This window comes from Amblyomma americanum, chromosome 1 (genome assembly GCF_052857255.1).
Source record: "Amblyomma americanum isolate KBUSLIRL-KWMA chromosome 1, ASM5285725v1, whole genome shotgun sequence".
Taxonomy (NCBI): domain Eukaryota; kingdom Metazoa; phylum Arthropoda; class Arachnida; order Ixodida; family Ixodidae; genus Amblyomma; species Amblyomma americanum.
In genome coordinates, this window is record NC_135497.1 from 437,872,316 (window position 1) to 437,891,767 (window position 19,452).

General features: G+C 49.7%; 1 protein-coding gene across 2 annotated transcripts in view; it reads right to left on the bottom strand.

Annotated features, from left to right (window-relative positions):
* The window catches only part of Mcad (Medium-chain acyl-CoA dehydrogenase), a 93,698-nt gene that overhangs the window by 549 nt on the left and 73,697 nt on the right, over positions 1-19,452 (bottom strand). The window lies entirely within an intron of this gene.

Consider the following 19,452-nt stretch of genomic DNA (forward strand, 5'->3'; position numbering starts at 1 on the left):
CCGTGATGTGCCTGTGGGTACCTGATAAAGTGTGTGAAACAGACGACTGAACAGTGCAAAAAAGTGCCTGAACAAAGGCAGAAAGGCACTTACAAGTGTTGTTCAATTACTTTGCAAGTCAAACTCATCCACACCGGGTGCCATCAACAAGCGTAACCTATGTACATACTGTTTGTAGGAAAGCAGTGACTACTGCACCGGCAAGGATCCGTGTGCAGTAAAACACCACAATATAGTGTGACTGGCTACGCAAAAAATAACCTATGTTCTGTGCAGTACCAGTAAGAATTAAGAGACTACAAATGCATCTTGTATTGGGGAGTGCTCTGCAAAAATGCTTCAAGAATGAATTGGTTGCTCCAAGTGTGCCCAACATTAAAAAGAGAACATGCAGCTCCAAACAGTAGAAGTTAACTGTCGATCATTAGCAGCAATATAGTATTCATGTAATCAGTGTCTTTTCGCAGTGGTAATCTAGTTCAAACTAGTAGACAGCTAACCTGCAAATTAATAACCTTATGGTAAAAACTGATAGCTACTTCTCGAGGGGCTGCGGCAAAAAGAATTAAACTAAGGAAGAAAGTACAAATCTGTGTGTGCAACTGCAGCAGTCCTGAATGTGCGCTTCAGGAACGGGGCTGGTCCCGGCAGACCTCCCATTACCACAGGGCAGGGACGGGCACTGCTCCGAGACTAGCAGGCCCTTTTCGTACCCCACAAACACCACCCTGAAACTGCAATCGCATGGGAACTCCAGACAACAATGCTCGTTATCACCTGCCAGACAACTGTGCTTCAAGAAACTGATTAAATTCACTTTTTATTACCTAAATAAAGCACAGATTTTATGCTAAACTCGGCCTTAAAAGTCAGGGTGCCCAGGAGAGCCCCCCACGATTACTGTGGTGGAGGGGAAAGACACTCACTCAGCTTAGGCCAGCAAATGCCTGATAAGGTATATCGGGATACCATTTTGTCCCAACAGTGTTCATAGTTGACATATGAATTCAATAACCAGAACATACTGAAGACATGTACATAAAAAATGTGTACACCACACTCTAGTTAATTTGAACTGCCGGTTAATTTGAACCAAGACTTGAACCGTCAATGTCAAGTGTGCTAATAAAAAGGATCCCATAAGCTCGAGTTTGTCATAACGTCAACAAATTATCAACCGCCTGTAAGTTCAAATTACCAAAAGGCAATTGTATTACACCTGCACACTGTTACATGGTGTAAGGTTTCTGGCGACAGCCGGTGGTCTGATCCAGCTGCGTATTCGGCCAGGACACCTGCAGCCGGGGTCCCTGCACGGCTATAGGCATCTGGGTTCCCACGGCCGGTCCTCGCGAGGTCTATTGGATTCGAGACGGAGGATTCCACTGCTGTTTGAAAACAACATTGTTCCCGGAAGATCGACCGTGCGGCACGGAGGCAGTTAGCGACCGCCAGAACCGAGCAGGGCTGACTCACCCCTTCAACTATGCCTGCTCGCCGGCGCCTCGCCCATTCGGACTTCCCGGAAGACGTGTCCGGCTGGAGCGTGAGAACTGTCGTTCGGACGCGAAGACAACGCTCTCTCTGGTGGGGGGCGATTGTCCAGCGGCACCCTCTTTCTCCGGCGAGGCATGTGACGGGGGCGTGTCCCTATGTGAAGTGGTGTGTGTGTGTGTGTGTGTGTGTGTACGACAACGCAAGTTAGGCGACGCCCAACCTGGCGAAGACTTCCTCGAACCTGGGGAATCCTAGGGACCGGGCCCTTTTTAAACCGGACGACGAGTGCCGTGAGAAGGAATCCTCGATCATCCTCAGATCTTCTCAGATCCTCCGACATTCCCCCATCACCCTCCAATGGGTTCCAAAATCTTGTAAATAATGTAAAATAAACCCCCTGTACAGTTTCCTTCATAACCAAGTCCGACAACGTCATTCGAAGAAGGGACCTGCGGCGCTGAAAGAGTCAGCTCACTCAAGGACCCCTCGTCTCTAACAATGGGCAGTGAGGTACAACTCTTATCCAACTCAACAGTTCGGCTTCCCTACCGCTATTCCAATAAACAGCAGTCAACCACATTTACACAATACCCTGCAGAAGTCCGTTCAACCTCTCAATCATGTCATCATGCCACGAGTAATCCATTAGTGAATAAAAATGCAGTATGTTGTGTTTAACCTCCTGAAGTGACACATGGGCTATGAGGGACGCCATAGTGGAGGGCTCTGGATTAATTTAGACCACCCGGGATTCTCTAACGTGCGCTGGCATCACGCAGCACACAAAGTTTTTGCATTCTGCCTGCATCGAAATGGAGCAACCGTGGCCAGGTTTGAGCCTACGACCTTAGGATCAACAGTTCAATGCCAAAGCCACTGTGCCACAATGGTGGGTAAGTAAAGAAATAAAGATGGCATCTTATTACTTTCAACTTTAAAACACAACGGTGTCAAACCAAAAAGATGTCACACCAATGTGCACAGACTGCATGCAGACCACCCACTATACAATTCACTGAAGACCACTGTGTTACTTTCAGTCAGTCCTTTTCCCTGACTTTGCATTCTTTTCGATGATATATCCCTGAAAATTCCCCAAATTCTCCAGGTGTACAAGATTTTTCTGACAATTCCAGGTTTTCCAATTCCAGGTTTTTCAGGTTGCCCACTCTGGTTGGAAGATGTGTTACCCAGAACATGCCTTGTCGAGAGGATGCCAACAGAGAAAAGACGTTAACAGATGAAAAACACAATGCACTACTTGGATATGACCTAAAACATCTGCAATATGGCAGCAATGGCAGTTTACCCAACAAGTTCCTGAGCAGCACCCTTTACGCACCTGGCTTTGAGTTTGTCCCCAGTATAGTCTTTGCTACCCAATACATACTACCCAAACCTTTGTAAAACTCTCAAGATGCAGATGCTAGCTGTAGTGTTTGTGTCACGATAAGCAAACGGCAAACTCATGGCCATGTGCCGGTGTTTGGGCACCGCCCCCTAACCTGTCTGTATCCCAATATAAGCACATGGCATGCTGGTTTGCACGGGCAGTCGTCGACCAGCGGGATTAGCGGTCTGACGGCGGCTGACAATAAACCCGAGTTCTTGTTACACCTCGGCTACAGTGTCGTTCCCTCCCAAGACACGAAAACCCTTTGGCGACGACGATGGGATCCTGAATCAGACCGATGACCATTCCCACGGAGACCGTTAAGACGGATATTCAGCCAAGCGTACAAGAAGGACCACGATGGAGCGACTCAGAAACATCCAGGATAGTTACGATTGGTCAAGTGGAATCTTTCAATGAATCTCAGTCGGATTGGGAAACGTACGAAGAAAGGATTAATGCATTCCTGCATGTGAATAAGATTCCAGACGTGAACAAAGTAGATGCCTTCCCGAGTATCGTGGGTCCGAAGACGTACAAGTTATTGAGGACTTTGACAGCCCCGAACACGCCGGCTAGTCAGTATTTGTTATAACTGCAGAAAGCATTATGAGAGCATCTTTCGCCCAAGCCATCAGTTATCGTGGAAAGAGCAAAGTTTCACCGAAAAACGCAACAACAAACGGAGAGCATCGCGCAGTTCGTGGCAGGCCTCAAGCGATCTGCAGAAACATGCAACTTTGGAGCGAACTTAGAAGAAACTCTGAGAGACAGATTTGAACGTGGTTTTGCCAGCGCTGGCATCCAGAAGAGACTTTGTTGAGGATGCATCTGACTTTCAAAAAGGCAGTAGAGATAGCCTTATCAGTAGAGACGGCTTCCAAGAACGTCACAGAGTGCCGATCTAGTAGTGCAACCCAGGAGGACCTTCAGAAGTTTTCTGCAGAAGAGTCCCTTGCATGGGACAGTTCGCCGTGCCCACGATGTGGCTTGCGTCATCGTGACCGGGCTTGCCAATTCCGAACAGCAACTTGCTTTAGATGCCACCAAGTAGGATATATTCAAGTGTGCCGCTCCCAGCTGACATCTAATTCGCACCCTCCGAAAGCAAGTGGACAAGACACGCGAAAAAGAAACTCCCGGAGACAAAGCTTCAGCGTGTTCAAGACCGAGGGAGACATCGAGCCACAGTTGCAAACAACGCTCGAGAAACCGCGTCAAGAGCCGATACACTTTACGATGTACATTCAGGGAGTGCCAGTTGACATGGAGCTGGGCACTGGAGCAGCAGTGTCGGTGATGCTGTACCGTTTGTTTCGCTCATGCTTCCCACAGATGAACTTACGCCCGGCATCGATGTTGCTTCATACTTACACAGGGGAGTGCATGCGCCCGAAAGGGGTGGTAACAGTAAACGTCAAGCATCAGCACGTTTCTCCAGCTACCTCTGCACATCCTCTGCCAGGAGGGTCCTGCTCTCATAGGACGAGACTGGTTGTACCAGCTGAGGCTCAGTTGGAGTGGTGTTAATCACGTGGTTGCGCAAGACTGCCGGGCCTTGGAACAAGTCTTAAACCGACATCCTCAGTTGTTCAACGATGAACTCGGCAAAATTCAAGGTGAGCAAGCTCAACTTTCCCTGAAGCTGGAACAACACCCAAAGTTTTGTAAAGCTAGAAGCATTCTGTTCGCACTGAAAGAAGCAGTGGAGAAAGAACTGGAAAAACTGTTAGTCTGGGAGTGATCCAGCCCATTTTGAACAGTTCTTTTGCCTCAGCAATTGCACCAGTGGTAAAAAAAGATGGCAGCGTATGCATCTGCGGAGATTATAAGGCCTCCTTGAACCCTTGCTTAAACATTGACAACTACCCCTTACATAAGATCGAAGAAATCTTGGCCACACTTTTGGGAGGCCAGGTGTTCTCGAAGATTGACCCGAGTAGAGCGTATCAGCAAGCGGTACTGGATAAGGTTTCGCACGAGTACCACACCCTCAATATGCACAAAGGACTGTATGCAGTAAATCGCTTAGCTTTCGGGGTGGCATGTGCACGGGTGGCATGTGCACCTGCGATTTCTCAAAAGATAGTGGACAACATGTTAAAGGGATTGAAAGGTGTAATATGCTACCTGATGATATTCTCATCACGGGCTGGAACGAAAAGCAGCACATAGTGAACCTAGACACGTTACTAAACCGGTTGCATGAAAGGGGAGAGTGGATTAAGGCAGAGGAGTGTGAATTTCTGAACCCAGAATTGCAATTTCTGGGTCATGCGGTCAGAAAACAAAAAATTGCAGCATCACCAGAGAAGGTAAAGGCCAGATTAGAGGCCCCCGTCCCAGCCAATAAAAACCATCTGAGAACGTTTACGGGCATGGTAACATGCTACGGAAACTTTTTGCCAGAGTTAACAAAACTCATCTTCCCATTGAATCAGCTGCTGTGCAAGAATGCGCCGTGGGTCTGGAGTGAACAGTGTGACACAGCGTTTAAAAAGATAAAAAGTGTAGAGCCACTGAGCTCAAGACCGCCACGCAGCAGGCCGAAACATGTGTTCCCGCCGGCCTATGAGCGGTTTGTTTACACAGTCGACACGGTCGCGCCGACAAGTGCCCGCGCTGAGCTGGCCGGGCACACGTTGCGTGAGTTATAGCGCGCCGGCATGTCTCGTCTCGGTCCCGTTGGAGGATCCCTGCCTCGGGAAACCCTAAACGGCCCTTTCACCCGCAGCACTTTCCAAGGAAACGCTCCCTTTCCTTTTGTTTGCGCGGGTGTGTGCCGACTCCGCGTATTCCTCGTGGGGGGAAAACGGCGCCGCTTCTGGGCGATGCGCGGGAAGCCGGGGACACGGATTGTGCCTAGTCAGTGTCAGTGGCACGCTTTCCGAACGCTGGCCTTTAGGTTTTTTTTTTCAGTCAACGGGCGGGTTCGGGGGCGACATGCCATAGTCCCAGAGGCGCGGAAAGATATATACCTCAGCTACGCTCATTGCCCGAACTTGCAGTCAACGGCGGCCATGTGTTGTTGTTTCTGACGCCGTTTCGAGAAAAAGAGGGCAAAAGACGGTTCTGTTCGTGTGTGTGTGTGTGTATTCCTGCCTCGATTCGTCAGCGCAGTCAGACTTCCTGAGGGGAAGATGCTGTGTTCTGATGTGTTGCGCTTTTCTTGTTTTGTCCCTCACCTCAGTCACGTGGGTCTTGCTGAAAGCACTGTGGCCCCGCCTAAATACCCGGCCACAGGCGACTTGCTACGTCACGAGAGGGCCGGCCCAATCAGCAGTGAGCTGAAGGGTTAAGAGGAGTTGTTGGCGGGAATCTAGGGGTTCTCGCCTGGAGCTTTTGACCGGGAGAGCTCTGGCGGCTCCACTCTGTTGTTGCTCTCCTTTTGTTCGATTCTGTCTTTAATGTATCGTCCATGCTAATCTCATATGTATAAAGTTTTTTTGTTTTTCCAACAAAAATCGTCGTCGTCATCCTTCGCGCTAATGCCAATCAGAAGACTGGGCCGTAACAGCAACGAGACGGCCTGACCTCACTACGCAACAGCAAGCGAGAAGAAAAGGAAGAACCTCAACTGGCGCAGCCAACAGGATTGGCAGCCATCGCCTCTGGCTCGAGCGAAGATACCAGAGTAGTTGGGTCCAGAACACCGGAAGACAGCGCTCGGCTGACCGTCAGCGACAGCGGAACTGCGTGACAGCGGAGCTTCAGAGGCACTGGGACCCAGGGACCTTCGGGGTGCAGTCGTCCCAAGCAGCCTTCAGGAAGCGGCTTCACGGCAGGGAGCGGCACAGCGCATCGATGGAAGCAAGCGTCGGCGCAACACTGGTGAGCGGAATTCTTTACGATTAGCTAGAGGGCTCGCAGCTCGAACTTAAAGGGGTTTGTGGTCAGGACGCGGAGCATGATGGCGAGCACGGCGGACAGTGAAACATAGGAGAGCAGCATGACACAGAAAACATCCACGGATAAAGCAGTGAACGTAGGAGAAAGCAGAGCGCCCCCGGGCGAGGCAGCTCAAGTCAAGACAGGCAGTGAGCTCCTCGGGGTAGCAGCTAACGCAGAACAGGAAGCTTATGCTTTGCGGCGCCTAGAGTTAAGGTTTTCAGCTGCAAAGACTCAAACTGGAGTCAGAGGAGCGCATAGCAATGAGGAGGGCTGAACTGGAGTTTGGGGGTGCTAGGCAGTCCCCACCTGTCTCTGATGTGAGCGAGCAGCGGCAGACAGGCCTGGACTCGACCACTCAGTGTGCTAAAGTCCTGAAGGGACTGAGGCTGCCAGCCGACTCAGATGTACCTATGTGGTTTGATGAAGTCGAGCGAATGTTTGCGACTTACAACGTCCCCGATTCCAGCAGGGTGCATTTAATTATTCTGACTCTAACGGAGCGGGTCAGGTACCTGTTGCATGGGCTGGGAGAGGAAGCATGCTGCGATTACGAGGCGGTGAAGGCGGCGGTTTTGCGTGAGCTTCAGCTAAGCCTGCCCGAGTACTTAGAAAGATTCGAAGGAGCGTCTAAACGCAAAGATGAAACATGGGCACAGTTTGCATCATGAGTAAAGACCTACTTCGATTACTACCTCCGCTCAAGACAAGCGAGCACCAAGGAGGAAGTGGTTGCGCTCATGGTAGCTGACCGGATAAAGGCGAGCCTTAGTGCGGAAGGCCTTGAGCACATTCGCTTATGCGAGGGCGAGAAATGGCTTAGGCCCGAAGAAGTTTTGCGGGAGATGTAAACTTTCGAGCAAGCGAAAGGAAAGAGTTGCACAGTGAGACAGGCGAGCGCACAGCTGGCACACAAAGAACATGCTGCCCCACGCAGCGTGCCGCTGGCCCCATCACGGGATACACACGATGTGAAACGGCAGTCCCCAAGCTACGTATGTCGAGCTGCAGGTCATCTCGCTAAAGACTGCCGACGAGTCAATGAAAAGAAAGACGATAACCGTAGAGACGCCCGGGCAAACACGGTGACAGTAGTAGACCCAGGGACCGTTAAAGAGGCCCCAGCGATCCACCCTGAGAACGCTTTGGTCGCAGAAATCAAAGTGCCGCAGCGAGAGGAAATACGAAAGTCCAGGCTGCCACAAGTGCAGCTAGACTGCGCTGGCGTACTCACTGTGGCCATACTGGATACTGGCAGCGAGATCACTGAACATGTATTGTGAAACATCGGGCACCATTAGGTTAGTGGCAGCTTTCGGAAACGCAATTGAAGCAAAATTAGTAAGTCTTCCCGTCGGTCTGAGACCGTCCGCGTTCCTGTTAGAGCCGCAAAAAGTGCAGATTATTTGTGCATTGACCAATAAGCTCGCCGAAGGAGTGGACTGTCTTCTGTCTAAAGAAGACTGGGAGCTCACACCACAAGGCAGCGAGGGTGAAGCAGTGGCAGTCTCTGCTGAGATCCTTAAATCTGACGTGACAATTGGCCACCCGGGTAGTGAGTTTGGTACAGGAAGCAAAACGGTATCTGAGGTGACTATACTTGAAACAAGTGCGGAAGCCCCGCCGGCCGAATTGCAGGACGAGGAAACGATGGATGCACTGGAGACTCTCAGCCAGCTGGAAAAATTTCGCGCAGCGCAGGTGAGCAACGAAAGTCTCCGAAAGGCGTGGTCTGACGCGAAATCTGGAAAGGGAGGCATGTTCATATCGGAGGGACTGCTGTACCACTGGGACAAGATCGCTGGTGCCATGGTTAGGCAGTTGGTGTTGCCTCGCGACAGACGTCAAGAGGTACTGCTGCTGGCACATGAGTCCCTGTGGGGAGGCCATCTCGGGCCCAAGAAAATGAAGGCAAGGGTAAAATACATCTTTTATTGGCCTGGCCTCGAACTGGAAGTGAAGCAGCACTGCAAAACATGTCACGGGTGCCGAATCCGATCAGAAAGGTCGATCCCAGATAGGGTGCCTATCACTCCCCTCACTAGGCCGGAGAACCCGTTCCAGGTGGTTAACGTGGACATAATAGGGCCGACTGACGTGCCCTCCGTGCGAGGGCACAAGTATGCGCTTTGCCTGGTGGACCTATGTACACGATGGCCTGAAGTGGTTTGCTTGCGTTCACTGACAGCAAGAGCGACATGCGACGCGTTGCTGACAGTGTTTAGTCGCACAGGTGTACCCGAGGTCATATGTAACGATCAGGGAACAAACTTTACCTCGCAGCTCACACGCAGCGTTCCTTGCTAGACTGGGATGTTCGCCCCGCTCTTCTATGCCGGAACATCCAGAGAGCAACGGGACCGTCGAGAGGTGGAACCGCGTACTCAAAAACATGATATTTCATGTTATGGACAAGAACGCCAAAAATTGGGACAAACTAATTCCATGTGTGTTGTGGGCATACCGGGAGGTCCCCCATGACACAACCGGGGTGGCTCCGTTTCGCTTGCTTTACGGCAGGAATCCGACCGGACCGCTCGCGATCCTGCAGCGCACGTGGACAGGCGAGATACGGGTCCCAAGTACACTCAGAAAGATGCCCGCGAAATACCTTCAGCAGCTTCGCGAACAGATGGAGATAGCGGCTGAGGTAGCCGGACTAACGGCTACCGCTCGCCAAGGTAGCTATGCACAGGCATACAACAGAGCTGCACGTGTTAAGAGCTTCAATGTTGGCGACCAGGTTCCTTTGTTCGATACAGATCGTGGGGACAAGCTCTCACCGAAATGGTTGGGGCCATTCCCAGTAGTAGGACAAGAGAGACAAAATTCTTACCGCATTGACACTGGGGCGCAAAAGACGTCTGTTGTACATGCCAACCAGCTCCGGCCATATTATGCGCGAGTCAGTCACGTAGGCGCAGTGTTCGATGAAGATGAGGAGTTTGGAAATGTGGAGTACGCGCCTAGCGCGGAAGCCGGAATTCAAGGAAAAACTCCGATTGACCCAACAAAATTGGCCCATCTCAAAGAAGAACAATGTTCAGAAATAGCGGAGCTCTTCGCGAAGTACCCAGAGGTGTTTAGTGAAACCCCCGGGGTCGCCGAGGTGGGAACCCATCGGATCGTGCTCGAGGATGGCTACAGACCCAAACGAGCCTTCCCGTATCGGGTGCCCGAACTTCTCAAAAAGGAGGTCAGCCGCCAAGTGGAGGAGCTATTAGAGCTAGGGCTGATATACCCAGTCGAAAGCGACTGCGCGCATCCCGTGGTATGTGCGGGAAAAAAGGATGGCTCGGTCCGTCTATGTGTTGACTACAGAGCCCTCAACGCTGGGACGAAAACCGATGCTTTTCCTATGGTGCATGCCCAGGAACTCATCATGAAAGTAGGCCAGTAAATTTATCACTGTGGTAGATTTACGCACAGCTATTGGCAGGCCCCAGTAGAACCAGAAAGCCAGCACTTAACGGCCTTCGTAACACATGACGGCCAGTACGCCCGGCGCGTCATGCCTTTCGGACTAAAAAACGCTGCAGCAACGTTCCAGAGACTGATGAACGTACTTCTGTCCAAATACCAAGGCTATGCCCCGGCATACCTTGACGATGTCGCAATCTTTTCGCAGTCGTGGTCAGAGCATCTCAAGCATTTGGAGTCAATCATAAGTCCTTTACGTGAGGCTAAGCTGAAAGTAAGTAGGGAAAAGTGTCAGATTGGCCAGACGTGCATAAGGTATTTGGGACACATGGTGGGAGGAGGCACGCACGGACCGGACCCCGACAAACTCGCAGCTATACGGGACATACTCGCACCAACGACAAGAAAGGAACTCCGCAGCTTTCTTGGGCTTTGCGGATACTACCGTGAGTACGTGGAATGTTACGCGGAAGTCGCCTCACCGCTGACAACTCTCACGAAGCGTGGAGTACCAAACCCAATCCCTTGGTCAGACAAAGCCCAACGGGCGTTCGAACAAATGAAAATGTCACTCTGTCGGGCGACTGTGCTGAGCACTCCGGATCTTAACAAGCCTTATTGGCTGTTCACAGATGCGTCTGAGATCGCAGCTGGCGCCTGTCTGGCACAAATGGACGATGGTGGTCGGGAGAGGCCGATTGCTTTCGCCAGCCACCGCTTTACTCCGACACAGTCAAGGTGGTCGACAATCGAGCGCGAAGCTTTCGCCGTTATCTGGGCGTTGAAAAAATTTGACTACTGGGTATTTGGGGCGGAAATCAATGTCGTCTCCGACCATAACCCTCAGTCTTATTTGACCACGTGCACGCCGCATGGGGCAAAGCTGACGAGGTGGGATCTAGCATTGCAGCGCTACAACGTAGCGATCACCCACCGGAAAGGGCAAACAATGTGAATGCGGATGCGTCGTCTCGCCTCCCCAATGTAACGTGGGAGGGAGCGGATCGAGCCTGAGCCCTCCGGCGAACGTGAACGGTCCCGCAAGCCAGTGTGCATGTGTTCCTTTTGTGTTGTGTGCGCGCGCGGGGGGCCATGAAAACACCACCCGACTCCTGCTCAGACTAGGGGACTAAAACGGGCGACAGAGTGCAGGGCAAGAGTGAAAAGCGCCCGCACTCCAGTGTATTTGTGTGTGTGCATGTGCGTGTTTTTTTATGAACGCAGTGTCTCATTTGTGTTATTTACAACTAGTCTGTGCTAATAGCCCAGATACCCTCTTGAGGGGGAAGTTGTAGAGCCACTGAGCTCAAGACCGCCACACAGCAGGCCGAAATATGTATTCCCGCCAGCCTGTGAGCTGCTTGTTTACACAGTCGACACGGTCGCACCGACAAGTGCCCGCGCTGAGGAGCTGGCCTGAGTTATAGCGCGCCGGCATGTCTCGTCTCGGTCCTGTTGGGAGGATCCCTGCCTCAGGAAACCCTAAACGGCCCTTTCACCCGCAGTGCTTATCGGGGAAACGCTCCCTTTTCTTTTGTTTGCGCGGGTGTGGGCCGACTCCGCGTATTCACCGTGTGGGAAAACGGCGCCGCTTCTGGGCGACGCGCGGGAAGCCAGGAACACGGATTGTGCCTGGTCAGTGTCAGTGGCACGCTTTCCGAACGCTGGCCTTTAGTTATTTTTTTTTTTCAGTCAACGGGTGGCTTCGGCGGCGTCATGCCATAGTTCCAGAGGTGCGGAAGGATATATACCTCAGCTACGCTCATTGCCCGAACTTGCAGTCAACGGCGGCCATGTGTTGTTGTTTCTGCTGGCTGACGCCGTTTCGAGGAAAAGAGGGGAAATGACGGTTCTGTTCATGTGTGTGTGTGTGTATTCCTGCCTCGATTCGTCAGCACAGTCTGACTTCCTAAGGGGAAGATGCTGTGTTCTGATGTGTTACGCTTTTCCTGTTTTGTGCCTCACCTCAGTCACGTAGGTCTCGCTGAAAGCACTGTGGCCCCGCCTAAATACCCGGCCACAGGTGACTGCTACGTCACGAGAGGGCCGGCCCAATCAGCAGTGAGCTGAGGGGTTAAGAGGAGTTGTTGGCGGGAATCTAGGGGTTCTCGCCAGGAGCTTTTGACCGGGAGAGCTCTGGCGGCTCCACTCTGTTGTTGCTCTCCCTTTGTTCGATTCTGTCTTTAATGTATCGTCCATGCTAATCTCATTATGTATAAAGTTTTTTTTTTTGTTTTTCCAACGAAAATCGTCGTCATCATCCTTCGCGCTAATGCCAATCAGAAGACCGGGCCATAACGGCAGCGAGAAGGCCTGACCTCGCTAAGCAACAGCAAGCGAGAAGAAAAGGAAGAACCTCAACTAAAAGGTTGCTAATAAAAGCGCTGGTGCTGGCACATTACGATCTGGAAGCCCAGCTTCAGGTAGTGTGCGATGCCTCATGCTATGGGCTGGGCGCCGTCTTATCGAAAGTGAAACAAGATGGCCCCAGGCGGCCGATCGTGTTTGCATCACGCACATTATCGCCGAGTGAACGGAACTACAGCCAGTTAGAGTGAGAAGCACTAGCTTTAGTCTTAGTAATTAAGAAGTTCCATTACTATATTTACACCAGACAGTTCAGCTTGGTAAATGACCACAAGCCTTTACAGACGACACTCGGTCCCAAAACAGGAATACCAAGCATTGACACTGCTCATTTGCAGAGATGGGCAGTCGGCCTACCATTACGATATCGTCTATCGTTCAGGGGAAAGAAACGTAGAGGCAGACTGTCTGTTGCATCTACTGCTGCCTGGGAGTGGCGAGAAGGAAGATGATGACGAAATAACCACCTACTACGCACTTCGGTGGGAGACTTTTCCAATGACAAGCTCGGGCACTGCGCGGGAAGCATCACGTGACCACACCTTACGGCAGGCTTTTCACGCGTTAAGGGGACAATGGCCCGAGCGGGTGACTGATGAAGAGATGAAACCATTCGTTTCAAAAAGGCTGGAGTTATCAGTGAACCAAGGATGTTTATTTTGGGGAATGCGCATTGTGGTTCCTCCATATTTACAGAAGACAATCCTGAAGTGGTGCAGATGAAGGAAGTTGCCCGGAGCTACGTCTGGTGGCCGGGAATTGACGCCAACATAGAGAACACTGTGAAAATGCGTGCGGCCTGGAGGCAATGTCTGCCAGACCTGGACGTCTGAGGCAGACCTGAGGCAACGTCTGCCGACCACGGTTGCGGCATCCGTGGTGAGGACTCCCGGCAGCCGTGGCAACCATCACCAACGGGTACTGACGAACAGAGTGCCGTGAAATTGCAGAAACAAGCAGCGGGCACACCTGAGGAAGATCCAGGGGCGTTTACCACAGGAGGCGGAGTATCGACGGAAGCCCTCGGTTCCGAAGACATAGATCACGACTCGGGGCATTCTCCTGGCGTCAGGGGCCAACGAAGCCTCAACACCACATCGGTACCCGTCAAGGGAAAGGCGTGGCCCGGATCGGTACACGCCAGGGCCATGATTGTGCCAACCAACATTTGGAACTAGAGTTTGAACAGTTAACTTGTTTCCGTTATTTCTGTATAAAAGCTAACCGTTCGTTATAAATGTCAACCATGTGTAATGAGAGCATGCATCGTCTAGGGAAGAGGGAATGTAGCGTTCGTGTCACGATAACCAAATGGCGAACTCATGGCCACATGCCGGTGTTTGGGCACCGCCCCCTCGCCTGTCTGTATCTCAATATAAGCACATGGCACGCTGCTTTGCACGGGCAGTCGTCGACAAGCGGGACGCACGGTCTGACAGTCGGCTGACAATAAATCCGAGTTCTCGTTACACCTCGGCACAGTGTCGTTCCCCTCCCAAGACATGACACTAGCCTACAGGGCAGCGCCTAACTTGTGCACTTAAGGTGTGACCTAAGCAACTGCATGCCCACGGCAGACCCGCATGCCACTTACCTGTAAACCGCATTTATTCGAACAAGGAATACTCTCTACTCTGCAATAAATCAATAAACTGCAGGGTACAGCCTTTATCAAAAACATAAAGCCCAATCGGATTTCCTTCTAAATAGGGGTGTGTGAATATTGAAATCTTTGAATAAGAATCACAACTGAATATGAAAGAAATATGACTTTGAATACTGAACCAAATACTGAATATCTGTCCAGTACGAAAAAAAAAAATTCAGGAATAGACTGATAGGCAAACACTCCTGGCCCAATTTTTATTTTTTTTAGAAATCATGCAGGTTCTCGAAACTAGAAATAAGCAAGCCTACACTGACTCAACTTCATACAAAAATAAAACATGACATGCATAGAAATGTATACTGTTTGATTAGACAACATGCAACCTGTAATGTGGTCATGCAAAATGAGCAGCAAAATGAAATCCATAGATGACACATGACTGGCAACTAAAAATAAACAAGATTGGTAGTCCAATCTCATAAATTCAGACTTCAAGAAACTAGAAGAAATGCTGCAATTAACCGAAGGTTGAGTTATTAAATTCCCCCGCACTCGAAAAAAAAATCAATGCCGAAGATTTGATGGATTTGGTAATGATGATGACAATGCTAGGTTTTATTTGCGCAAGGGCACCTAAGGCCAAAGAGCGCCGAACACGAGGTTTTTGGTCGACTCAAGCTAACATAAATACATATGTTAAAATCAACACTGGGTGTAGAGGGCGTGAATAGTGAGTGTGTGCATGATTAAAGTGTGTCAAGCAGGTAGATAAGTCCGATGGGATGTCCTAAAGTGGCGTATAGCGTCTAAAAAATTGTTACAAGACTCGTTACGTATAAAAGACAAAGCCAGGCAGCCTGAACCACAACCCTTGCTTCAGCAAGAAGGGCAAGGCGTCTAGCAGCTAAGGCTAAGCTCAGCATTCTCCTCGGATATGAGGAGGGGCTGAGGTTACGTGGAATAAGAGATCTCTTGTAAAAAGCCTACACAAGCCAAAAATTTAAAAACTTTATCTAATGAAAACACCCGGTCATCCCCGAAAAATAAAGACAGGTGCATTGGTATATTGAATATGTATAGTTCTGGGAAGTGCCGTCATCTTTCGGTCTCCAATCTCAGGCGCTTGACTAATACTAAGTGAATGACTGAGGTGTGGGCTCCATATCTCACGCATTGTAGTGTTGGTGTATTCTTTAAAAGGTTCGAGTGTGTGATGTATGCATGCCCTATCCGCAATCTGCAAAGAGCAACTTCTTTGAACCTATTTTGTTTTTCTGTGGCATGCCTTGGTTTTACTGTGTGTAGTTTATTGTCTGTTTGTTTGTCCCAATCTTGCTGCCACTCTTTGTGGAGTGCAGTCCTAATATGTGGCCTGAGGTCCTGGTATGGAAGCTGCTTTATATTCATCTCACTCAGTTCAACACCTGATGCTGCAAGCCTATCAGCGTCTTCATTTCCATCTATTCCGCAGTGACCGGGTACCCAGGATACTGTAACTTTAAGGTTTAATGTGTGTGCAGACATAAAGCATTTCAAGAGGGAATTCCATTACAGGGTTTTTCCGGGTTTCCCAGAAGACAGGGCCATAATCACACTTAAGGAACCTGAGTAAATAACACAGCTTGGGACTTGCTTTTCAAGGATGAATCTAAGAGCCAACAGAATACCATGGCATTCCGCAGTAAATATGCTTGTGTGTCTATTAATGGTTTTTGTTTCAGAAAATTGACAACTGTGAACTGCACATGAAACTGAGGATGTCTTTTAGGCATCAGTGTAATACTCTGTGTGCTGATATTTTGCTTGTAGGGACAGGAAATGCTGTTTTATGCCAATTGGTGACCCATTCTTGCCAACCTCACGATAAGATGTGTCGCAGTCAACTGGATACATTTCCCAGGGAGCAATTATGTCTTTAGAAGTTACCAGAATGTTGGAGACAGGTATATTCATGTCTTGGACAAGTGTGGCGACACTAATGGGTAAAGGTGGGGTTTCAGACGGTCGGTTTGAAAAGAGCAGTGTACTGGTTGGGTTTCGCAACAGCGCATTGCATGGATGGTCAGCATGAGATAGTACCTTCGCAACTTAAGTTATACAGTCTAGCCCGGTTGTAACAAAGCCACTTATAGCGAACTAGCGGGTATAACAAAGGGTTTCAATTTCCCATTCCCATTTTTGCATTTTCAATACAATTTGGGTCCGGTTTTAACGAAGTAAATAAAAGTGCTTCAGCGGATATAACGAAGAGATTTAATACCAACCGAAAAATATTCTGTCAATCAGCACATTTTTGCGTCCTTGAGGCGAATTTTTCTGCGAAAATAAGAGCAAAACTCGGCTGACGGCATCCTTTCGTGGCGTCATCTGCTCTCCCGTGGAGCGAAAGGTTGTTTCACTGCATCGCCTGGCGCGTCGGTCTCGTGTTGCGCCGTCCTTGAACGACGTCATTGCGTACAGCAAGCCGCGTGAGAGAGGGAAAAATGTAAAAAAGAAAAGAGGCGATTTTTTTTTAAGTCTTCGCGGAGACCGGCCGTCTTGGCCAATCACAGTTCTTGAATTTCTCCCGGGAAGTCGGCGCCACGGCTGGACTGGAGTATGCAGAAGCTGTGGCAACGCGCGCTTTGTTTTATGTCGGTGCCGCGGTGCGCAAGGCACGGAGAAATCGCGGCAGCATTGTGCAAGTTGGAAGCGTGGCTCATTTTCATCGTTTTTGTGGATCGCTGTACGCTGTTTATTAAGACAGAGTTATGTGACTTGATCTAGCTGGTGAACGCACAAATGAGCGCAGTGTCAGACAGTTCGAGGTCGGGAGCACGGCGAACGACATTGTGCGTGACGCCATTATCACTTCTTTTCTGCCCGCATTGACGCCATCACATTTTCCTGTCTTGTCCCGCTTCTTTTGATATTTCGTGACCGCTTCTGCCTCAACAGACCTACTGAGTCGTCCCCTTTCTCGGAACTGACTCTCTGCTATGTCGAGCCTCGCGAGAAAGCCGGCTTCTCCCGAAGCAGCAGCGTGGAGGCGGCGCCTGCCAGGGACGAAGCTGCTGCGATTGACGTCGCTGTAACAGCTGATGGTGCCGCCGCGACGGCCTGCTTGGAGCTTGGACCCTGTGCCTGCAGGTCTAAGCTACATGGACTTCGTTTTCGCTGATGAAGACTTTGTTGCCACCGAGGACTTGACGACTGAAGAAGTTGCCGGGAGTGTCATGGAAGAGACCTTGGTGGACAGCGCCTCCGACAGCGAATGCGACGATACTAGTTGTGTCCCTAAGCCGGTCACCTCCGCAGCGGCTATCGCAGCTGTTGACACGATACGCATGTACCTCGGGAGTCCGGAGTTCGACCAGATCTTTGGTTCGCAGCTGGACGGCATGGAAGCCGTAATCCTTAAGTCCGCACTCGCGAAATGTGTTCAGGGGACGCTAGACCACTTCTTTCAGCGGCAATAAATCAGTATGGCCATGTTTATATATTTTTTTCATAGTCCACATGTAACGAAATAGCGGATATAGCGAATTGTTTTCTGATTCCCGCCGACTTCGTTATAACTGGGCTAGACTTACTTGTGTACTTCCGCCATTGTTCAAGTGACAGATACACATGAACGTACAAACTGGCAAATGGGCTTGTACGGAAAGCACCAGTAGCCAATCGCAGACCCAGGTGGTACACAGCGTCGAGCATTTTTAAGGTGCTTTTTCATGCTGATTAGTACACTACTGAGCCGTAGTCTATACGTGATAGAACTACACTATTTAGAAGACTCAGCAGGCAGTCTCGATCTCTACCCCAAGACTGGTGTGATAGGATCTTTAGGAGATTCATTGATTTTATGCATTTAAGTCTTAGCTGCTTAATGTGTGTAATGAATGTAAGCTTTTCGTCGACCATGACGCCAAGAGATTTGTGCTCCTTTTGGTCAGCAATACTCTGCCCGTTAAGTGTGATGTCAGGTTTAGGCCTAACACCACGTTGTTTTGTGAAGAGTACACCGACTGTCTTATCTGTGTTGACTTTAAATCCGTTTTCATGTGCCCACTTTCATGTGCTGAATTTGCCGCTCACAGATGGACACATTACACGACTTGTAGCTTATTTGCACATTGTCAACATAAACAGAGTAGGATATGGATCTAGGCAGGATGCTCTTTAATGAATTCATTTTCACTACAAAAAGAGTGCAGCTAAGAATGCCGCCTTGAGGGACACTATTCTCTTGTATAAACTGCTTGGATAACGAGTTTCCTACACGGACCTTGAATGTTCACTCAGACAGGTAACTCTGAATGGAGGCCAGCATATTCCCCAAGATCCCAAAAACGAACAGGTCTCAGATGATACCATAGGGCCATATGGTATCGTAAGCTTTCTCTAAATCAAATAAAACAGATAAACAGTGCTGTGTATGCACAAAGGCATACCTTACGTAAGATTCGAAGGCAACGAGGCAACGAGCTGGTCAGTGGTTGACCGATTAGCCCTGAAACCTGCTTGGTGCTGGTCATGAAGACCACTGAACTCAAGGAAATGCATAAGGCGACGATTGACCATCTTTTCAAAGAACTTACATAAACAGCTTGTTAAGGCAATTGGCCGATAACTGGCTTCAAGTGTGGCTTCTTTGCCTTGCTTTAATACCAGGATTATAATCGTTTCTTTCCAGGCTTTTGGAAGACGTCCAGCAGCTAATATCATATTAAACAGGCACAGGACAGTTTCAAGGGTTTCCTCATGTAGGTGCCTGAGCATTCCATACGTGACCCTGTCAGGGTCTACTGCTGTTGAGTTGCCGCAAGTGCCTAAGGCAACCTTCAACTCTCGTAAAGTAAATGGGTTATTGTATCCTCCCACAGATGGCCTTTTTTTTATAACTGGTTTCCACTCCTCAGCTAGCTTGTATCGCAAGAAGGAATCTGTATAATGCACCAAGCTAAAAGTGAGTTCAAAGTGCTTGCCTAGTGCATCTGCTTGGAGCTCCAATGTATCACCAGCAGTGCTAACAAGAGGAATTAGATGTGAACTATGCCCTTTAAGGGGAGACACAGGTCTTAGACCAGTCAAAAACGGTCAAGAAATTAATTTTGAGCAAAACTCATTTTCGGAACGTTTGACCCTTCGAGCATCTATTCTCAAATTATTAATGCTAAATTGGGTCGAGAAATACGATAAAATATGCTTTCAATATAACACGGCAGCCACGAAATGCCCCCAAAAAGGCGAAATTTGTTCGAACTTCACGCGCGCGCCACAGACGCTGCAGCCGGCCGAT